The sequence below is a fragment of the Felis catus genome, chromosome E1 (genome assembly GCF_018350175.1).
Source record: "Felis catus isolate Fca126 chromosome E1, F.catus_Fca126_mat1.0, whole genome shotgun sequence".
Lineage (NCBI taxonomy): Eukaryota > Metazoa > Chordata > Mammalia > Carnivora > Felidae > Felis > Felis catus.
The window spans coordinates 4,843,311-4,866,845 of record NC_058381.1 but is presented as its reverse complement, the minus strand read 5'-3'; the positions used below and the strand labels follow the sequence as shown (position 1 = coordinate 4,866,845).

The 23,535-nt window shown below is 41.8% G+C and overlaps 1 protein-coding gene and 1 long non-coding RNA gene across 9 annotated transcripts in view; one reads left to right on the top strand and one right to left on the bottom strand.

Moving 5' to 3' along the window:
• LOC109494191 overlaps window positions 1–21,170 on the top strand; it is a 28,712-nt gene extending 7,542 nt beyond the window's left edge. The window contains exon 3 of one of the 2 annotated variants that reach the window (XR_002148836.3): window positions 20,557–21,170. This is a non-coding gene — a long non-coding RNA (uncharacterized LOC109494191). Of the gene's footprint in view, window positions 1–9,712; window positions 10,528–20,556 lie in introns of those variants that run through there. The other variant, XR_006590025.1, reaches the window with a different exon arrangement.
• The window catches only part of ADPRM (ADP-ribose/CDP-alcohol diphosphatase, manganese dependent), a 578,681-nt gene that overhangs the window by 387,577 nt on the left and 167,569 nt on the right, over window positions 1–23,535 (bottom strand). The gene's annotated exons all lie outside the window — the stretch shown is intronic.

Sequence of the window (23,535 nt, the reverse complement as noted above, 5' to 3'; positions counted from 1 at the left end):
AAACTTCCTAGAGGCCACTTTAGGGGCTGTTGCTATTTTCAGTCATCCCTAGCTCTGTAGAGGAGAGGACATTTGGATTGGAAGTAAACTCTTAGAGCCGGGAGCATTATAGAATAATGCCTGGATCTAATCGAACACAATCCTCTTCCTGGAGCCCGTGATAGGAAGGCTTTGCTTAAACACAGCTGGAAGGAGTTAGCTCTCTGACTCTCTCTCCCTGCTACACACAAAATGTGTATGTCTCCCGAGATTCTCATGTTGAAACCCACCCACAACATGATGGTATTTGGAGAAGGAGCCTTTGGACAGTGAGTAGGTCATGAGGGTGGAGTCCTCACAAATGAGATCAGTGTCCTTACAGAAGAACTCCCACAGAGGTTCCTTGCCTCTTCCACCGTGAGGGCACAGCGAAAAGATGGCTGTCTATGACACAGGAGGCAGGCTCTCCCCAGACACTGAACCTGCCAATGCCTTAATCTTGGACTTCCCAGCTGCCAGAACTGTGAGAAATTTCTGTTTTCTGCCTGTCTACGGTATTTTGTTATGGCAGCCTGAACTGACGATCCTTTAAGGGTCCCCGGGAGTCCAGGGCTATGGTCAAGGAGAATAAGGAGTCACCAGGAGTGTAAAACTCTGAAAAAGTCATCTTCTTGTTCTCGAGAACTGGTTGCTCTGTGTATCCAAACAGTGCTCTGTCCTGGTTCATGACTGCATTTCACAGGATTTCCTAATTCCAAAGGCAGGAGAAGCTACCACAGGCCTTCTGCAAGAAACTGCTATATCAGCCATAACTGAATGTCAGTGGTAGAATAGAACACCCATGACTGCTGACATTAGAAGGCACCAAGCTTATTAACTAAGTGACCTCATCCTCAAAATTCAACCTTCTAGATATTTCCAGCCACTGTGCAGAAGCTTCATTGTCTGATACACTGTGGCTATGATCTCAGCATATTGCCAAGGAACACACATTTTTCTGGGTGTGAATGTTGGCATAGGACAGTGGTTCTCAACCGGGGGCTATTTTGCCCCTCAGGGCAACATTTGGCAATGTCTAAGGATACTTTTTTAAAAGTTTATTTATTTTGAGAGAGAGAGAAAGAGAGAGAGCACAGGGGGCGGGGGTGGACAGAGAAAGGGAGAGAGAGAATCCCAAGCAGGCTCCGCACAGGCAGCAGGGAACCCCATTTGGGGCTCGAACCCCCAAACCAGGAGATCATGACCTGAGTGAAAACCAAGAGTTGGACGCTTAACCGACTCAGCCCCAGGCACCCCAGGACATTTTTGATTATCACATCTCAGGGGAGGGAACATGCTACTGGCCTCTATTGGGAAAAGGCCAAGGATGCTGCTAAACACCACACAATGGAGATGCTTACTTCCACCACAAGGAATTACCCTGTCAGTGCGGGACACGGAGATCAAAGCTGTTTGTTTATCCTGCTGTGGCATCTTGTTCAAAATATATTTAAAATATATTGAAATGTATTTCAATTGTTACTTCAAGTCAATCTGCTGACAGGCCATTATCCATCAAATTAGCAATTTACAGCTCAGGGTTTGACATATAACTGGCAATCAAAAACCCAGACATAGGGATTAATTTGAGACCCATACTTTGTTACACTACAGCATTTCATTTTTGAGACTTGCATTGCTGACTCAATAGATTTCCATATGTTATCACTGCGTCTCAAAACTGTCATTTAACAATGACACCGAATGAAGTTGACTTGAGCTCATTTGGGGTATCTGCAATTTCATAGGCTACTGATCCCTCCTGATCCTACAGAGGTGAGAGACAGGACCGGATCCTGTTCTTAGGCATTTAGCTTAGGACAGCTCCCTGTGGTAAATAAAAGGGTGTTAAGGGTATACAGACAGATATCTTGACTGTTTGCTTTCAGGGATACGTTAATTGTGTGTATATGAGAAATAGTATGTTAGGAGATAAAGACAGTCTAGGAAACTCTCTTTTTCCTTCCTTATGGGACTCTAGAATTTGGAAAATGATTTTCTGTGTTCGAAATGTGAGCTGTGTGAACACTTAACTATGTGTGCATCCTGGAGCCCGGACTAGGAAGTGCGCATATGAATGACCTGGGAATCTCAGTAAATGCAGATTCTAATTCAGCATCTTGTGGCAGAACCAGTGATTCTGGATTTCTAACAAGCTCCTAGGTGACGTGGATGCTGCTGGCCTGTGGACCACTTTGAGTAGCACCAGGATGTAAGGGATACTAAGTATCCCTTTGCTAGAATCTGTTCCTATTTTAAAAGCCACAGGGTCATAATATCTAGTATTTAGAAATCACTGCTATTCCCTCATTTCCTTCATTATATAATGAGATAGAAATCTTCGGGCCTTTCCTCCACTGAAGGTCTAGAGAAAAATAACGTTTGTATCAATCAAAAAGTAATAGAGAGGGGCGCCTGGGTGGCGCAGTCGGTTAAGCGTCCGACTTCGGCCAGGTCACGATCTCGCGGTCCGTGAGTTCGAGCCCCGCGTCGGGCTCTGGGCTGATGGCTCAGAGCCTGGAGCCTGTTTCCGATTCTGTGTCTCCCTCTCTCTCTGCCCCTCCCCCGTTCATGCTCTGTCTCTCTCTGTCCCAAAAATAAATAAACGTTGAAAAAAAAAATTAAAAAAAAAAAAGTAATAGAGAATGGAGGTAACAATCATTAGGCATCTAGTTTGACTTAAAAGATGATCCTTGTTCAAAATGAATATCAAGTATTTGATTTTAAAGATATGGTAGCATTTTATAACTGAACAATGAAAAGTCCACTAGATCAAGGATCAGTAGAACCAGTTACCAGACCCAGTGACCCTGCCACTGCGTCACCTGGGACAGCCAGGAAGCCTCTGTAGCCCCAGTGTGAACTGTATGAGGTCCCTTTACATTCTGAAAGATCATGACTATAGGATAGGAAAATTTTTACTATTTTTTTAAAACCATACATACACCTTGGATATGCCCTTTTGTAGGTATATTTCACAATACTAACATTTATTTATTTATTTATTTATTTATTTATTTATTCATTCATTCATTCATTCATTCATTCATTTATTGCAAGCAGGGGAGGGGCAGAGGGAGAGGGAGAGAGAGAGAATCTTAAGCAGGCTCCGTGCCTGGCACCGAGCCCCACACAGGGCTGCATCTCACAACTGTGAGATCATGACCTGAGCCAAAAATCAAGTCAGACACTTAACCGACTGAGGCGCCCCATTAATTATTATTTAAAAAGTTAAATGGTGTCATTGTCAGGAAGTTAGAGACTGATGTTCTGTTTTTAGGCTAATTTATTTGTAGAGAAGGGGTAGCATGAATGGGTAACGCACAGGAGATTTTCAGGCCAGTAAAACCATTCTGTATGATATTCCAATGGTTACATAAATGACATTATGCCTTTGTAAAAATCCATAGAGCAAAGGGTGAACTTTAATGTATGAAAATTTTAAAAAACTAAATGATTAATTTAATCCAATGATTAGATTTAAAAAATCTAGATGGAGGCCAGGGGATCCCAATAAGGAATGCAGACCATGAGAAGGGAATATAACTATATTACAAAGGTATGAAACAGTAATGATGAAGGGGGGAGGGGAGGGAGAAAAGGTGGTGACCTAATAACTTTAGGGGTAAATAGAATCTGTAACATTAAAAACAAAAGGGCCTAGCATATGCTCTGTACTCTAGTTGATGAAGTTGTTTCCCGTGGGGGTATAGGGTAGTAAGTCTGATGCTGCTATACATATACACTGATATTGAACAATTAAGGGCATGGCCAATGTTGGGATCCAGGTTCCTCACTCTTGGGAGTGGGAGTTTACAGATAAGCAAAGGAAGGAGGCTAGAATGATCCATGTGGAACAGACCAAGGTTCACCAGGATTAAGTCCTGTTTAGCTTAATAGACAGATGGTTATATGTTGCTATGTACATATACACAGATTAGGATTCACACCTATGTTTCTTTGCTCTGTCAGCTGGAAAGGCCTAAAAGTAATGACCCCATTAGCAGCAAGCACACTTCAAGCCTAGATATTGGTTTCTAATACCATTCCCCAGTAAAAGGAAGCAGAGTTCCTTGAAGAAGCAGCTGAAGGAAGGATTAGAGAGGGAAGTATAGAAGATGAGCCCAGAGCATCTTATAGTGCCAGGCAGTGCTGACCCAAAACAAACAAAATCCTACCTCCCCCCACACCCTCCCCCCCAAGAAACACACATGGGAGTAGGTCAAAGGGACACAGGAGCCAATCGAAACAGCTCCCAATGGCCAAAACTGGAACAATTTGAGACACAAAGTAAATAAAGCAGTATTGGATTATAACTCAAAGTATAAAATAAATATCCATACTGACACCAATAGTTGGTTAAATGAATAAATGGGGGAGAAGAGGTGGATTACTCATGCAAAAGAATTCCAGGTAATTGATGTAGACGCTCTGCTCTCGAGGAGGGAGGACATAACTCCCCAGTCCTTGCGTGTAATACCATGGTCCTGAAAGCCATATAGCTGTCCATCAGAAGCTATACTAAGTTTCTGACGGTCCGAGAGTCATACAAGTTTCAGTGGCTACAAACAGGCTGCCAAGACCGGGCTTATCTACCACAAACGTGGGTGCCGAGAGAGTGGACTTGTAAATCCAGCACCCAGCATCTCAGCAACTTTTACGATGATGTCGCGTTTCCATATTTTCAGCAGAGTTCTTTTGAAACAAATCTTTAAATAATCTTGTAAACACGAAAAGGAAAACGGGCAGCAGTTTTATTTTCTGTACCGTGTATCACTAACCAACAGGTGTGGTTATGTTTATTAGGCTTTATGATCTCTTCTATAAAAGACTGGGGATGCGAAGACTAGGACGTGTTCCTTTAAGAGCACATCCCCAAGTGTTTTACTGAAATGGACAGAACGGAAAACAAACAAACAAACAAACAAACATGAGGTAAAGAAAGAAAATAGCTAAGGGGAACTGAAATCCCAGCCTATCAAAACGGCGGTAACCATTAGGTTAACGTTAGGATTTTTGTCTCTTACATTATCATTTCAGGAAAAGAACATTTTAAAAATTACTCTCGTCTCACTAAGTATATATCTTCAAACTCCTTCATATGAAAAGTCTAACTCCATCACACTCATTGCAAACATACATTCTTTTGAAATATTTCGTCTCATTTAAGGAGTAAACTTTGCTGAGCTAAAGAGTTTGTGGTAAAAACTAACAAGGAATCACGGAAAATGTTTTCCGATGGAGCAGCTGGCAATTTCTTTCCTATTCAGGTTTCAAGCACAGTTGGAGCTGCCTGCAGCCATGAGCTTGGTTTGTGCAGTGCTCTGACTGGGGGACAGTGCTTGTGGCGTTTTCCCCACCTCCACCCCTATAACCCAGGAATGTCACCTGGATTTGGGATAAAGCCTTATCACTTCTAAACAAACTATCTATCCTTTAAGGTCAGAGTGGTACAAAATATTCATATCTCCTGCAAATGCAACTGGGAATGGCCAAGGATCCAATTATGAAATGCCCTGGGTAATACACAGTGCTTTGGGGGCATTTATAATAGGCATCTTTAAACTCACTTTTAAGACTCATTCATCATGAATCTTTACTCACTTAAAAGATTTATTCGCACCTATTATGTTCCAGGTACTGTTTTAAGTGCTGGAGGGAAAAAAAAAAGACAAATATATATGTCCTCAGGGAGATAAGAATACACATATATGAGCACATACAGCTTTATCTCATATTTTTAGATGTTGACTAGTATTTCATTGAATGAGTAATCATAATGTATTCATTTGTCTCCCACTGATGGGTATGTAGGGTTTTTTTCCTACCTTTTTTCCTTACAAACATTGCTGTGATGAATTTTGTGTGTATATACATTGGTGCACCTGTGGAACTTAGCATACAAGTTATATTTCTAGAAGTAGAACTGTTTGGCCAACAGATTTGTGACTTTTAGTTATTGATATATAATTCCCTGACTGCCCTCTGAAAGATAACTCTTCGGGTTATACTACCACTGAGATGAATTGAAAATCCCTCACCACAGGTGTATTGAAAAGGCAGCGAACAGGCCACAGAGGACTAGAGCTGTACCAGACCAGAAAGATTATCTGATCCAACCCCCTCAGCAAATAAAACTCCTATTTCTGGGGGAGCAGCCACCTTGTTTATTTCAAGGTTGCTATGTGACAAATGTGTCCCCAGCTCAAATTTACAAGCTCCAGATGAAGGTGGTTTGTCTTTCAACACAAGCCATCTTTCACCAGGTTGATTGTGAGACTTCCAAGGGCAACACTGTGCTTAACACTTCTGTGCTCAAGACGTTCCTGGGCACTGGGGAGCCCCAGAAGAAATAAACACATTTTCCTTTCATTATTAACAGATATACTTCATTTCTTAAACCAAGGTATTTCTCCTTCATATCAATCTATTTCATTCTTTCAGGAAGGTTAACAGTGAGGACATTTCAGTTAGGATGTATGAAGTCTTTGGCTAAGACCCTTGTATTCTGGTGAATTGATTAATAGAAAAAAAAAATCTCTGTACAAGACATATTATTCTATTAAGGCAACTGTCTAATATAATTATTACTAATAGTTGGCAAAATACACAATACCAATATCTTTATGTACTACTTCTGGAACACTTGACAAGTAAAAATATTCCCTTAAGCTGATCAAAAAAATGGACTCACTTTGCTTTGGAGCAGGACCATGCCTTCAGTTCTCTGACTTAGACTTAAGTGGAGGAGATGGAATCCCTTAATTTTTCTTAGTAGAGTAAATGTTTATTCACAAGTCAGGAAATCAAGCTCTTGTCTTTCGGAGGCTCAGTAAACTGACAGATGCTCTGTATCCAATTACTTTTTCTAGACGTGCTAGCTTTCCATGGGAGCTATTTCAAGGCCAGAATTCTACAGGCAGGTAGAACGCTGGTGGGTTTGCTGGGAACAGATGTCACTGCCCCCCCCCCCCACCCTCCCATCTTGGCCTCAGCCCCCCTTCAGTCCCTGCACGCTACAGGATCATGAGGTCCTCTCTCTCATATTCCAGGGGCCACCTCTCAACCTATTTCACTCTGTTTTCTTCCTGCCTCCTCTTCCCCCCTTGCACTCTCCAAGCCCTGTGCTCCCACCACCGGTATCCTCGCTCCTCAAATCCACTCTGGCCCCCTCCCTCTACCTTCTGGGTCTGCTGCCTTAGACTCCTCCCTCCATGTGTGACTTGCTCTCCAATCACCAGTCACCTTCACACTTTTCCATCGATGGAAACACATATGCAACTTTCTTGATGTCTACATGTCAGTAACCTACAATTCTGAGTTTCCAAACCACTGTTTCCATTTCACAGAGTGCTGACACAAGCCTGCCCTTACAGTGGGCATGAACTTTCCCCCCTGAAAGGGTGTATTTGCAACTGTTCATTTTGATAGAGAGTGGTAGGGTGTTAAAGACCATCCAGCACATTTCAATTACCTTGAATGAAAATTTAAATGAAGGCACAACATAATGAATCTAAAGTCTTAAACTGAAAACCCACTGGGAAGAAAGGAAAAAGCAAAAGGCAGATTTAAACTATCTTTGACAGATAAAAGTCACTATTTTTAAAAAATATTCATTTAGAGACAGAAAGAGAGAGAGCGTGCACACATGTGTGTGCATGAGTGGGGTTGGGGCAGAGAGAGAGGGAGACAGGATCCTAAGCAGGCTGCAGGCTGTCAGTGCAGAGCCCAATGTGGGGCTCAAACTCACGAACTGTGAGATTATGACCTGAGCCGAAGTCAGAGGCTCAATTGGCTGAGCCAGCCAGGCACACCGCCACCCCCCCACAAAAGTCACTTTTTGAGAATCAAAGAGTAAGATCTTCCCAATATTCAAGTTCCTTTCTTATCAAAAGCTAAAAGCTTAAAATGGCACAACTACTGGTGTGGGCATTTCTCAAGAAGTAGAAATTGTACCCACGACCATATTGCAATGAGAGTATTACCTAAAAAACTTATGTAAACATATCACATACTCACAAATGGTGCAGCCACTGTGGAAAACAGTCTGGTGGTTCCTCAAAAAAATTAAAAATAGAACTACCATATGATCCAGCAATCCCACTTCTGGTGTCCAACCAAAAGAATCAAAATACCTCTCCCAAGAGGTATCTGCACTTCTATGTTCATTACACCCTTATTCACAATAGCCAAGATGTGGAAACAATCTAAATGTCCACTGATGGATAAATGGATAAAGAAAACGTGGTCTACGTACAATGGAATATTATCCAGCTGTTAAAATGAAGGCAATCCTGCCATATGTGACCTGGATGAGCCTCGAAGACATCATGCTAAGTGAAATAAGCCAGTCACACAAGGACAAATAAGGCATGATTGCACTTACACAAAAAAATCTAAAATGCAGAAGCAGAGAGGAAAAGGGTGGTTGCCAGGGGCTGGGGAGAGGGGGAAACTGAGAGTTGCTATTCAATAGGTATAAAGTTTCAGTTTCGAAAATGTGTAAGTTCTAGAGATCTGCTGTACGACACCATGCCTCGAAGTTGAGAGAACTGACATTCGCCAGACTTCTTTGGCTACTGTTGATATTCAGCCTAACAAATGTCAATGTTTGCTATTTTCGCAATAAACAGTGTGTGATAGGACAAGGGTGTGCACATACAAACAGGCGCACGTATGTAAACACATGGCCTGGCCCGGGAGCTGCTGCATGGAAGGAGGCAAGGAAACAGGGAAATGCTGAATCACCTGGGAGGAGGTGAGCCAACGGCAACCCCTCTCCCAGGACTCAGTGCCAACAGCACCCCGAGGTTAAGGGAGCCAGGGACACTGCAGGCATGTCCCCTCCACCGCCACTTGGCCATCTGGGCCCCTCGTTTGACAATCAACTTCAGCAGAGTAACCCCCGTGACCTCTAGGCCTCTTATCTTTCCCATTCCCATCCTCAACTGCTTCCTCTACCCTACCCCAGTAGGGGGAAGAAATTACTATAAACCTGTAGCTAACCACTGATGTTTTAAAACACAGGTACGGGGTGCCTGGGTGGCTCAGTAGGTTAAGCATCTGACTTTGATCTCAAGGTCTGTGAGTTTGAGCCCCATGTTGGGCTCTGTGCTGACAGCTCAGAGCCTGGAGCCTGCTTTGGATTCTGTATCTTTCTCTCTCTCTGCCCTTCCCCCACTCATGCTCTGTCTCTCTCCCTCTCTCAAAAATAAAAAAGAAAACATTAAGAAAAAAATTTTTAAATAAAAATAAAACACAGGTACAATGTCCAACACTCCATTTACATAAACACGCCTCTGTGGATTGAATGTAGATAGAGAGACAGATACCAGATCTGCATCGATATACAAATAAGAAAAGAAGAAATATGAATAATTAAAATGATTATGTTAATGCTCTATAAAAATATAAAGCAGGCTACTAATTGATATTATTACTGGTATAAAATGAAGTAAAAGCACAACAAGTTTTTTTCTCTAACAATAACCACCTTTACAAAGCAAAACACCTTTAACGAGCCATTAACATATTCATGACACTCATAAAGCGTGTTTATAAAGCAGTATCCTGAGTCCAATTAATAAGAGACAGTTACCACTGTTTTGCAACCTAGTATTTTGCTTCTTGGCTCATTCATCACTGCTTCATAAAGACCCCTATCTTCTCACCAATTTACCATTTCATTTGACAGATTCTGCTGATGCACCAAAAGAGAACAATTATCGCTGTGAGCAATTCAGATTTTTGCTTGAAGATGTGGTTTTTAAGAGCAAAATATTCCTGAAACCATTTTCCAGTAGTGAAATACTCATATAACCAAGTTAACAGTTTACTCTAAAACTGTGATCATAGTATTTCAAAGGAAGACTACATTTTTTCTTTTTCTTTTTCTTTTTTTTTTTTTTTTTGTAGCCTCAGGCCTAAACCGGACTAAATTTAAATGTTAGCAGATTATCCCGTAGAAGGTGGTTGCGCTTTTGACCTGGAACCTGAAGACCTGGTGTGTTCAGTTTGTAAAAATTCATCAAGCTGTAATCTCATGATATGTTTACTTTGTGAAAAAAAAGAAGTAACAGGCCCCAAATGGAGTCACTTGTGCTCAGCCCTATGTCAGCAAATTGGGACTTAACACCTTAACCTAACCGCAGTTTCAGCCTCTCCCCAAAGTGGAAAATTAAACCAATCCGTCTGGAATTTCCTGGTCAACACTAGAGAGGATAGAGCCCTGCCCCCCTCCCCCACAGTAAGGTAACCCTGCCTGAAATAATGCTTTCTTTTGTTTATGATGTCCTGTCCCTGTCCCTTTCTGACTATGAAAGCCTTCTACTTTGTGCAGCTCCTCAGAGCTCCTTCCTATTTGTTCAATGGGATACTGTCCTATTCATGATCCCAGCACCGCCCCCCTCCCCCCGCCCCTGGCCCTTTTTTTTTTTTCTTTTGAGAGAAAGAGAGAGAGAAAATGTGAGTGCAAGTGGTGGAGAGGGGCAAAGGGAGAGAATTAATCTGAAGCAGACTCCATGCTCAGCATGGACCCTGACACAGAGCTCAATCCCATGAACCATGAGATCATGACCTGAGCCAAAATCAAGAGTTGGGCATTCAACTGACTGAACCACCTGGGCATCCCCTATTAATGAGTCTTTGAATAAACCAATTAAATCCTCAGATTTACTTCAAATGTATGTGTTCATACAAGGTGAATTGTTTTTTTAACAGATTTGGTGGCAGAGGTGGGATCCAAAGCAAAATGCTAACGGTATCTGGGAACAATGAGAAACACAGGTAGGGAAGCTATGAACTCCTCTTGAGTTCTTCTCCTCACTTTCTGCGGACTGTGGACAAATTCCTCTCTGCTGTGAGCTCTGATCTCTGCGTTGAGCTCCTGATCTAATCGGCTTTCCAACACAGGGCAGCTGGAGACGGCAGAAGGTTCTCTTCAGAGCCCAACCTGAGCTTGCAGACAGTTTTGCCTGGACCCACGTGTCTTTCAGACCACAGTTCCCAGGTTTCTGAGTGGAAAACCCCCAGTCCATAATTGTGTCCCAAGACCCACGTGGGATCTGTCGGTGGCAGTGTGCAGTTCCCCATCTGTGTGGAGCCTCAAGTTGTCACCTGCCGGTTCAGTCCTCTCCCCCGTCCAAGGCTCCCGGGGAATTTGTGGTGGTGCACAGCCCACTCTCTTGGCCAGGACGCAGTGATATCTCTTGATGACTGCTGGTATATTACACTGCATATGTTTATCCTTGGTGTAGCTAAAGGCCCATTGCTTGTGGGAATCTCAGAAATAAGAAAAGCCACAGAAATTTGTGGGCATGGATCAAGCATTTAAAAGCTATGTTAGGGGCGCCTGGGTGGCGCAGTCGGTTAAGCGTCCGACTTCAGCCAGGTCACGATCTCGCGGTCCGGGAGTTCGAGCCCCGCAACAGGCTCTGGGCTGATGGCTCAGAGCCTGGAGCCTGTTTCCGATTCTGTGTCTCCCTCTCTCTCTGCCCCTCGCCCGTTCATGCTCTGTCTCTCTCTGTCCCAAAAATAAATAAACGTTGAAAATAAAATAAAATAAAATAAAATAAAATAAAATAAAATAAAATAAAATAAAATAAAATAAAAGCTATGTTAGGGTGCTCCCCGCCTGACCCAAAGACTCCCAAGTTCCGGGTAAATTGGTCCCAGAACAGGTTAGATTGACACTAGGTCATGTAGAGGCCGCTTATAGACAACAGGCCTAAGCAATGGAAACCTGAGTAAGCTAACAGGGCCCGCAGTGACCACTGCGCTGAGTGCAAACAGGCTCATTAAGTGACCCAGCTCAAAGTAACCATAGGCTAGAACTGACCAGTTGTAGCCAGGCACAGTTCCTACGATTGCCAGAAAAGGGAAAATTCCACCTGTTCCCATACTCCCTCACTTTGCCCTGTAACTGTGACCTCTCACCACTGCCTCATGACAGACATTCTCTCCTCTGCTATCTTACCCGTCACTCCCTTACAGTGTATTCAGTAAATTTCTATCTCTTCTGTTCTGCCTCCAGTGAATCCTTCCACTGCCTGGGCCACTGGCTCCTATCTGATCAGGTCACCCACATTTTGGAGCTCCCATCCAACAGGGAGAGACTACATTTGGTGACCCTATATGTGGAGACTTTGTGTCTAATGTAGTGTCTCTCCCAATCAGATGGGGGCACCCAAATGTGGAGACCTGACTGGGTGGAAGCTGGTGGTGTGGGCTGTGAAAGAATTTACCCAAGGCAGAACAGAGGAGCTAGAAGTTTACGGACTACACCACAAGGGAGTGGCAGGCAGGACCGCCAAGGAGAGACTGCAAGGAGGCAGTGGGTGGGGGTTGTATTTAAAGGGGGAAGGTGAGGAGGCGTGGGGATGTATGGAATTTAACTGTGCCTGGTTGTAAGTAGCCCATTGGTTAGTTAGGGCCCAAGGATATTCTGAGGTGGGTCACCTGATGGGCCTGTCTGTATTCAGCCAGGTGGCCGCTGTGGGCCCTTTCTACCTTTCGTTGCTCAAGCCTGTTGCCTAACAGCAGCCTTTACACTTACTTTCCAAATCCAGGCCATGGGTCAGGATACTTGGGAGTGAACCTAGATCTTGTGAAGATAATGCCTTCTGCACCCTCCTGCGGACACCTCTTGGATCCATGGGGGTGGTTTAAGATGTTAGAAGTATTTGCTATTTGTTCCATCTGAAAACTGACATGACATTTATAAGAATTTTTTAAGTAGCTCTATGGTGGAGGTGGCCAGGATGGAGGCCAATATTCAGAGCCTGGTAAGAACTTTGTTTTCGGCCTTCTCCCCTGAGTTAAATGTACCCGGGGAGAAAGAAAAGCATTCCAACATTGGTGAATGGATGTATCAGTCCTCTGATATCTTTTAGCAACAACCCAGTTCTTTGAGGAATTAAAAACAGCTATTTCTGTTGTACAAATTTAGTCTTCACAGGACCCAAGGTATGGGCTCCAGAGAGAATTCAAAGCCCACCAATCCTTTTTACCAATCCTAAAACCTCCCCAGGTGCCCCTAGGTCATCTCTTTAAAATATCAACTTAAGGGAGGTCATTCTTATCAGGAGAAAAACAAAAGCGGGAAAGGTCATTTGAAACTTAAGTGGGAAAAAACCCTTGAGTGCCTTCTCCACCAAAACCCATGTCCTGACTAAAATTTTATTTATTTATTTTTTAAGTTTATTTTGAGAGAGACAGAGACAGTGCCAGTGGGTGAGGGGCAGAGAAAGGGGGAGAGAGAGAGAGAGAGAGAGAGAGAGAGAGAGAGAGAGAGAGAGAGAGAGAATCCCAAGCAGGCTCTGCTTTGTCAGCACAGAGCCTGATGCAGGGCTCAAACCCACAAACCGTGAGATCATGACTTGAGCTGAAACCAAGAGTCAAGGGCTTAACCACCCGGGCACCCCTCATGGCTAAAATTTTAGAATGGAACCCAGGAAGCCCGTGTGTATGTTCAAATGTGTCTATATACAGGGGTCATAAATGTGTGATATTTGCCACCTGAGATGATATTGCAAAAATTAATTTGTAAAACAGCTCTATCTAATTGGTAAAAGAAAATTGCATGCTTATATAAATTCAATTCTCAGAAATAAAACAGATATTTAATCCAAAGAAATTACAGGTTCATGTGATCTGGAAAAGTATTTGGTATTAAAGCTAGTTTATCAGTTTAATTAAAAACAGGCATGACTTTAGAGTTATAAGCATAAAATGTAATGTCTTCATTCTACCTGGATTTCCTAAAGGTCAAATAAGTTCATGTTTCCTCTTAAAAAATCTGTCAGCAACGAAACAGCTGAAACAGTGGCCCGCTCTGTCTAATGTCTAAATGTATTCATAAATTTGCTAGAATAGCAGTTCACAAAGGTTTGCTTCTTTATTTTCCCTAGAATTAAGATTGTTAAGGTCCAAAACTTCAATCTACATGTAAGCTACTAGAAACAATAAGGGAAATACCTCTGTGTGCAAAGAAAGTAGGATGCTCGTTTTCAGCAAGAGAAGGGATGAGGAGGAATGGAGATGTGTTTTTGATTGAGAAAAAGAAAAGAAGACAACTTTGTCCTAAAGTGAGGCTGGTTGCTTCAAAAGGAAAAACATAAGACAAAACCTAAAAAAAAAAAAAAAAAAACCCAAAAAACCAAAAAAAAAAACCCACTAAATATAAAAGAGAAGGTTGTAGAAGTTTCATGGGAAGGTATCTTGGGAAAGGAATTTTACATATGGTCAAGCTATATGAATTAAAATTTTTTTAATAAGCTTTAATATCTATTAAATATATGTAACTAAACATTCACTGTCTTTCATCTACTGAAAGAACAAGTTTCCTTGAGTTGATTGGTCCACTCCACAGAAGAAATTAGGTTTTCTCTACCTTTTTCTTTTTTTAATATGAAATTTATTGTCAAATTGGTTTCCATACAACACCCAGTGCTCATCCCAAAAGGTGCCCTCCTCAATACCCATCACCCACCCTCCTCTCCCTCCCACCCCCCCATCAACCCTCAGTTTGTTCTCAGTTTTTAAGAGTCTCTTATGTTTTAGCTCCCTCCCTCTCTAACGTTTTTTTATTTTCTTCCCCTCCCCCATGGACTTCTGTTAAGTTTCTCAGGATCCACATAAGAGTGAAAACATATGGTATCTGTCTTTCTCTGTATGACTTATTTCACTTAGCATAACACTCTCCAGTTCTATCCACGTTGCTACAAAAGGCCATATTTCATTCCTTCTCATTGCCAAGTAGTATACCATTGTGTATATAAGCCACAATTTCTTTATCCATTCGTCAGTTGATGGACATTTAGGCTCTTTCCATAATTTGGCTATTGTTGAGAGAGTTGCTATAAACATTGGGGTACAAGTGCCCCTATGCATCAGTACTCCCGTATCCCTTGGGTAAATTCCTAGCAGTGCTATTGCTGGGTCATAGGATAGATTTAGTTTTAATTTTTTGAGGAAACTCCACACTGTTTTCCGGAATGGCTACACCAGTTTGCATTCCCACCAACAGTGCAAGAGGGTTCCCCTTTCTCCACCTCCTCTCCAGCATCTATAGTCTCCTGCCTGATTTGTTCATTTTAGCCACTCTGACTGGCATGAGGTGATATCTGAGTGTGGTTTTGATTTGTATTACCCTGATGAGGAGCGACGTTGGACATCTTTTCATGTGACTGTTGGCCATCTGGATGTCTTCTTTAGAGAAGTGTCTATTCATGTCTTCTGCCCATTTCTTCACTGGATTGTTTTTTGGGTGTGGAGTTTGGTGAGGTCTTTATAGATTTTGGATACTAGCCCTTTGACCAATATGTCATTTGCAAATACCTTTTCCCATCTATCGGTTGCCTTTTAGTTTTGTTGATTGTTTCCTTTGCAGTGCAGAGGCTTTTTATCTTCATGAGGTCCCAATAGTTCATTTTTGCTTTTAATTCCCTTGCCTTTGGGGATGTGTCAAGTAAGAAATTGCTGCGACTGAGGTCAGAGGGTTTTTTCCCTGCTTTCTCCTCTAGGGTTTTGATGGTTTCCTGTTTCACATTCAGGTCCTTTACCCATTTTGAGTTTATTTCTGTGAATGGTGAAGAAAGTGGTCTCGTTTCATTCTTCTGCATGTTGCTGTCCAGTTCTCGCAGCACCATTTGTTAAAGAGACTGTCTTTTTTCCATTGGATATTCTTTTCTGCTTTGTCAAAGATTAGTTGGCCATACTTTTGTGGGTCTAATTCTGGGGTTTCTATTCTATTCCATTGGTCTATGTGTCTGTTTTTGTGCCAATACCATGCTGTCTTGATGATGACAGCTTTGTAGTAGAGGCTAAAGTCTGAGATTGTGATGCCTCCTGCTTTGGTCTTCTTCTTCAAAACTACTTTGGCTATTTGGGGCCTTTTGTGGTTCCATACAAATTTTAGGATTACTTGTTCTAGCTTCGAGTAGAATGCTGGATGTCCACTCTCACCGCTGTTGTGTAACATAGTGTTGGAAGTTCCAGCATCAGCAATCAGACAACAAAAGGAAATCAAAGGCATCAAAATTTGCAAAGATGAAGTTAAGCTCTCACTTTCTGCAGATGACATGACATTATACATGGAAAACCCGACAGACTCCACCAAAAGAATGCTAGCTAGAACGGATATGTGAATTCAGCAAAGTCGCAGGACACAAAATCAATGTACAGAAATCAGCTGCATTCTTATACACTAATAATGAAGCAACAGAAAGACAAAGAAACTGATCCCATTTACAGTTGCACCAAGAAGCATAAAATACCCAGGAATAAACCTAACCAGAGATGTAAAAGATCTGTATGCTGAAAACTATAGAAAGCTTATGAAGGAAACTGAAGAAGATATAAAGAAATGGAAAAACATTCCATGCTCATGGATTCTCTACCTTTTAAATGATCTTTTTATCAATCACTTTCTGTGTTTACTATCTTCAGAGGGTCTTTGATTACTTAAATCTAGTATTCTGAGTGTTAAAAGAGTTAAGCTTTTCTCAGAACTATGTAACCTTCTATAATTGCCTGTGGTCTTTGTCACTTTGGTTAAACAGAGAACTAACTACTGTGTCACAGTGACCTGTGATCCTAGCTGACCAAGTGCTTTAAAACCTTTTGATACTTTTTTTACAGACTTCCCCCCAAATCAAATTCTAAATGAATTCTTGTTGACAACAAATATATGTGAGATTTTTCATGGGGTCCGTGGAACATCTCTCCTTATTTGTTCTCTCTCCTTATAAAAAGAAAGATGTTTTACTATTATGTTAATTGGATATGTTAAAGCACACTGGAAGCATTATCAAATAAGAAGTAATACTAAGCCTTTTTTATGTTGTGTTTGTATAGGTATACTTCCTGGTATAATGTTATTACCATAATTCCAGTTATCATTTTAAAATATTGTATTTCACAGAAATAACCAAATTTCCTTGTCCATTTTATTATAATTATAATAAACTCTCAACGGATCTTTAACGATGGACATTTTTAAGTCTGTCATTTACAGAGTTATTATTTTACTTCGATGCTTTACAGAAGTGCTTCAGCAAAAGTGTTCTGTCTTCAAGAAGACCCATGACAAGTACTCTAGAATACGGGTTTCTGACAACTTTAAGATCATTAAACTGAACTGGGTAAGACATCCCAAAACTAGTGGGAAAACTGGATTCAAGCAGAACAAGGATTCGTAACATGGGAGCTGTTGATGGGATGGCTGTCATCTTTATGACATACCTCTGTGTTGGACTGGATCCTGAACTCTGGTTTCTGCAAATACCCGACTAGGACTTGCTAATGTTTCTAATCGTCCCTCCCCTTCTGGTTTGGAATCACTGAGAACAAAGACTGATCTTAAATCCCTTCGGAGGGGAGGGGACTATACCAGCTCCTCCTCACTACCCACATGACAGCCAAACCTCAGAAGCCTGGACCTTGGACACACATCTCACAGCTGGAAAAGTGTCCACCTGGCTTCCAGTTCTCTACAAATGCTGGAGACCTCCAAACCCAACTGACTAGGAGGAGAAGTAGCAGACATTGATGTAGACTGTTTCCACCCAAGATGCCAGATCAAGGCTTCACACTTTAACTAAATATGAAACCCTGTCTTCTTTTCTTTCTCTCCTTCACACTGGCGTTGGCCCGGAAGGATAACACCATCATTCGTAACTCCCAGGCTATTGCGATGTAACTGACGGACTTGTCATCAAAACTCTCATCTGCCCATGATGCTAGAGAAACACTAGTCCATTTCCCCATCTCCAGCCAACACCCCCAAATTTGGGGAATTCTCCATCCAGGCTGTATGCAAAGAAAGGGGCACAAGGCAAGAGTTAAGAATAAAACTGCATGTTTGCTTTACAGACCTTTAAATTTTTACTGGCCTCCATGGCTGTCACTTTTCCAGTCCTGAGCCACAGATTCAAATGTGAATTACCGGGAAGCATTCATGATTCAGGCTATGCTCCCTTGGGCAGGGCCCAGCTTCCCTGGTTTGGAATAAATGTACATTAGATTACAATCAGGAGCGTCTCCTCAACTCTTGAAAGTATTGCAGAATCTGTGGCTAAAGCAATACTGCCCCAAAAAATCCTTAGACTCTCTGGCCAAAGTCGTTCTGAACAAGAGGATAGCCCTTGATGACCTTTTAGCTGAGCAGGGAGGCTCTGTGGCCTATATCACATACTGCACAAGCAACACTTCTGGGGAAGTTGAAACTCAGTTACATAAGATCACCAAGCAAGTCACTTGGCTTAAAAAGGTGACTCCTTTAGTGGCATCTCTTACTTATTTGATTTTGATTGGTTTGGGTCTTGGGAACTATGGCTCTGGAGTATAACTACAGATGTTGGGAATTATCCTGTTTATAATCGTCATAGTAATCTCCCTGGTGCACTGTACTCTCTCAAAGGCTTTACATGCATTTTGCAATTTCTAACCACCAAGCAAATGATCTCCCTAAGACTGGAACATTAGAAAGAAAAAAAAAATGAAGAAAATGACCAGCCAAAAAGTTGTGAGTCTGAAGTCATGACCTGTGACTACCACAGAGATTCAGCAAAAGCAAAACAAAATAGAAACACAAAAAGAAAACATCATGACCCATGAATGTCACCCAGAGTATCAGTAAAAGCTGTGAGAACTATAGAAGAGTAGCTGAGAACAGTGCTAATGCCTTAAATTTTGATCACATTTTTTGGTTAGGCTGAGAGTCTGGTCAAAAAGGGGGGAATTGTTGGAAGGAAGGAAGGAAGGAAGGAAGGAAGGAAGGAAAGAAAGAAAGAAAGAAAGAAAGAAAGAAAGAAAGAAAGAAAGAAAGGAAAGGAAGGGAGGGAGGAAGGAAGGAGGGAGGAAGGAGGAGGGAGGGAGGGAGGAAAGGAAGGAGGGAGAGAGGAAGGAAGGAAGGGGGGAGGAAAGGAGGGAAAGAAGGAAGGAAGGAAAGAAAGGGGGAAGGGAGGAAGGAAGGAAGGGAGGGAGGAGGAAAGGAAGGAGGGAGGGAGGAAGGAAGGGGGGGAGGAGAGGGAAAGAAGGAAGGAAGGAAAGAAAGGGGGAAGGGAGGAAGGAAGGAAGGAAGGAAGGAAGGAAGGAAGGAAGGAAGGAAAGAAGGGAGGGAGGGAGGGAGGGAGAGAGGAAGGAAGGAAGGAAGGAGGAAAGGAAGGAGGGAGGGAGGGAGGAAAGAAGGAAGGAAGGGGGGAAGAAAGGAGAGAAGGAAGAAAGGAGAGAAGGAAGGAAGGAAGGAAGGAAGGAAGGAAGGAAGGAAGGAAGGAAGGGGGAGGGAGGAAGGAAGGAAGGAAGGAAAGAAAGAAAAGAGGGAAGGAGGGAGGGAGGGAGGGAGGGAGGGAGGGAGGAAGGAAGGAAGGAAGGAAGGAAGGAAGGAAGGAAGGAAGGAACAACAGGCTCAGAATGGAGTCATTTGTGCTAAGTTGTAGGTGGGCAAACCAGGACTTAATACCTAAATTGCAGTTTCAGCCTCTCCCCAAAGTGGAATTTTAAACAAATCAGCAGAACACTAGGGAGGTGATCTGTAGGATAGAGCCCTGCCCCTCCCCCACAGTAAGGCAACCCTGCCTGAAGTAATGCTTTCTTTGGTTTGTGACACCCCTGTCCCAGCTCCCTTCTGTCCAAGAAAGCCTTTCACTTTGGAAAGCCTTCCACTTGGAGCTCCTTTCTACTTGCTTAATCGGATGCATCCCCATTGATGATTTCTTGATAAAGCCAATTAGATCTTCAAATTTACTCAGTTGAATTTTGTTTTTTGGTAACTTATTTTGTATTTATATTGTGAATTAATAGTTAAAACAAAAAACATGCTATGTTCATGGCTATCTCCAGGGACTTACCAATAGTCTGTTATAACGGTTACAACTGTTACAATGGTTGCTGCTTGGAACCAACGTGGGTAAGTTCCAGGACCCAATCTTTATGTCCTGGAAGCATGTTTTTTAATTGTAGGGGCATGTCCAACAGCAATTCCCTTTTTTCACCTCCAGATTTATTGAGATACAATTAGTATATAACACTGTGTAAGTTCAAAGCATACAATGTGTTGACTTGATACACCATGTATCTCAATATGATTACCCACTACAGCATTAGCCAATACCTCCATCTTGTCACATAATTACCATTTCTTCTTTGTGGTGGGCACATATAAGATTTATTCTCTTAGCAACTTCCAAATACGTAATTCAGTATTAACTATAATCACCATGCTGTACACTCGATCTCCAGAATTTATTCCTCTTAAAACTGGAAGTTGCACACTCTGACCAATAATAATTATTTCAATAACTATTAAACAGATGGGTTTTGCTCTCAGGTAGCTTGGGGTTAAGGTTGTGGCTGCAGAAAAACACTGCTCTGTGACCTCAACAATCCCCACGAGACTCTGCTCTCAGCAGTAACCAGCTGTGCCTGTCCATCTCTCAGGCCACTCAAGTTCAGGGATGTCAGAGCCAGTTGCCACAACCTATTTACAAAGCCACACTCCCACTGTCTCTCTAAATCCTCTTTCTTCCCTTCCTCCCCCAGGACTTCTTCACTGGACTACGTCTAGACCCCATTTCACCACTGGATCCTCCTTTCTGCCTTCAAACAAGCACATGCACACCATATTGACAAAGAAAAAAAACTTATCTTGACTTTATTGACCTTTGAATGGTTTCTCCCCTTTTATTTGGCTTCTGCATCAGCCAGTCTCCTTTGCCCCTTCTTAATATTCTCCAGTTTGGGTTTGGGTATCTAGAAAGTTCTAGGGAAGGGGATCTCCAGGGATGGATGGAGCACATGGCCTAAGCCACCTTGATCAATGTTTTGTTTTTGTTTTTGTTTTTTGTTTTGTTTTGTTTTTAGTGTTGATGTACAGCTAAAAGATTTTTGAAAAACTATGTGACCCTTACTCATTTTTCTGTTGACATCCAAAATCTTTCATTATCAGTTTTAGATGCAAAAGAAGTAATCCTGTGTATGTAACTCCTGACATTTTAAAATAAAACTATCAATTCATTTTTTTATAGGTATACAACAAACTCCAAATACTGTGGCAATTGGTTCCCAACATCTAAAATACACCTGAATGAGCTCTTCTATAACAGACTGAATTTCCCACTGCTCTTTTTTTTTTTTATTATTACTTAAAAATTGGGTTTCTAGGGGCGCCTGGGTGGCGCAGTCGGTTAAGCGTCCGACTTCAGCCAGGTCACGATCTCGCGGTCCGTGAGTTCGAGCCCCGTGTCAGGCTCTGGGCTGATGGCTCAGAGCCTGGAGCCTGTTTCCGATTCTGTGTCTCCTTCTCTCTCTGCCCCTCCCCCGTTCATGCTCTGTCTCTCTCTGTCCCAAAAATAAATAAACGTTGAAAAAAAAAAAAAAAGATTCTCTCTCCTTCTTTAAAAAAAAAAAAAAAAATTGGGTTTCTATTCTATTTCTTCCTCAGAGTCTGACCATAATGTAACATTCCTTTTGCAAGCTATTATTTCTCTGGGCAATAAAAAATGTCCATTATTTGGGATTAACTTATTTATTGTGACCATAAGGTTCTACAAGTTAGCTTTTTCCTCATGACGTTATTATTACAATTATTGCTAGTAAACATTTGATAAAAATCTAAATATAGGACAGACTTTGATTAAATAATGCCCAAACACTAATAGTAAAATTGTATCAGAAAGGCATTTTTTAATGAGATAAATTGGGCCACTTTTATATTTTAGTTATTAGTTCATAAATCCATGAATAAATATTACTCATTTTGAGAAATTTTCAGAAATAGGATTAATTCTATTGTTATATTTTCTTTCTATAATGTAAGTGCAGAGACCTCATTCATATAAATAAATAGAAGCAAGAGAAGGAATTTTATCCCAGAAATTAATGTTTTATTATTATGTACACAAGTTATATGCCAGAACCACACAGTGGTTTATGAAAAAACTCTTCTTAATAATCAGCTGGTAAGTCAGTTAGGGTTGGTCTTTAATTGTGTTGGGAACAAAGATTTGGAAGTCACATGTCTTGCTAATGGACTTGTTTCCCTGTTAGAGTCATTCATTCTTTCAATTTGGGAGAATTATATTAAAGGGTTTACCTATCCAGCAAATGACCATTAATTATACTTGTCATTCTCTTACTAAGAGACACTTTATTTCACCCAATATACCCAGAAAGGGTGTGGAAAATAAAAGTATTGCCAACGTCAATAAAGCATTCCCGATACCTTTTTATAAAATAAAATGTGCACTGCATGCTTTAAATGTATTTCACAGAAACCGTGCCACAGCAGATTTCACTCACTGTGTTTACACAGAAAATGTCCGTCACATATTCATGTTGGCAAATGCAGCCCTCACTGCCAAACCTGCAGCCAAACAGACTTACTTTCTGTCAGGTGAAGCTTCTCTTCACTTTTCAATCCAAATGCAAATGTTATGATGGCAATCATGCCACCTCTGATGCCCAGGCGTCTGGCTGAGGGGACACCAGGAGATCAGCCACCAGCACTTTTCCTCTCACCTAGTCCCCTTTGCTGTGTTCTCATGAATTTCTTAGAATGTGTTCTAAGCACAGCTGGGCCTTCCAATGGAAACCGTCCTACCACTCCATCTATTAAATCCGGGTTCAGAATGCACCAGGGTGGTCTAATACTGGCTTTCTAAGTCATGCTTCACCCCAAACAAATCCATGGGTAAGACAGGGAATGTCATAAAGCCTTGATTAAAGGAGCTTGTTCAACAGCAACATTGCAAAACTGTCCTTTTGGAGTGTACCCCAGAGACTTTTATGGCCTGGGTCAACACACCATGGTAATGGCTGGGATGGCTGAGACATGCCCCCTGTTCTGGTGGAGCAAGAGAAGGGTGATTATGAAAAAGGGAATGAAAAGAACCAACTGAGGCCTCACCTGCAGACAGGTTCTCAGGTAGATCAATTTTAGGCAAGAGTGAGTATGAAAAATGAATATATAGAAATTGATTGCCTTAAAACTATCTAAGCCTATGGACCATTTTTAAAAAGTCTTCATTTACCCTTAAGGATATGCATAGCCAGTTTGAGGCTGATAACCTAGGCTAAATCAATCGTGGTATTTCCCGACTCCTGGCAACAGACATGGGCATGTGACTTCAGCTTGTCCAAGAGAGAGACGCTTTCTCTTTCCTCTGAACCTGAGTGGGGAAGCGTGGAGATCTGCAAGTTGCTGGCAGCCAGCTTGGAACCATGAGGAGAGCCAACCTGAGAGCAAACAACTCTCAGGGGAAAGCAGAAAGACCAATCTGAGTCCTTGATAATATCACTTGTTTCAGGTTCCTTGAATTGGAATTTACTTTTAATAAAAACTTTGATATACCTTAAGAAACTTCTTATACAAATAGTCAATACCCACCCACTCCATTCCTGTATCACTTTTCTGAAATCAGCTTCAGCTAAGGGCTACAGACATAAGACAACTGTGTGTCCACACTCCCTTCTATATTGGCATTTGTTCCACCTTGCCATGCATTGTCTAGGTCAACCATC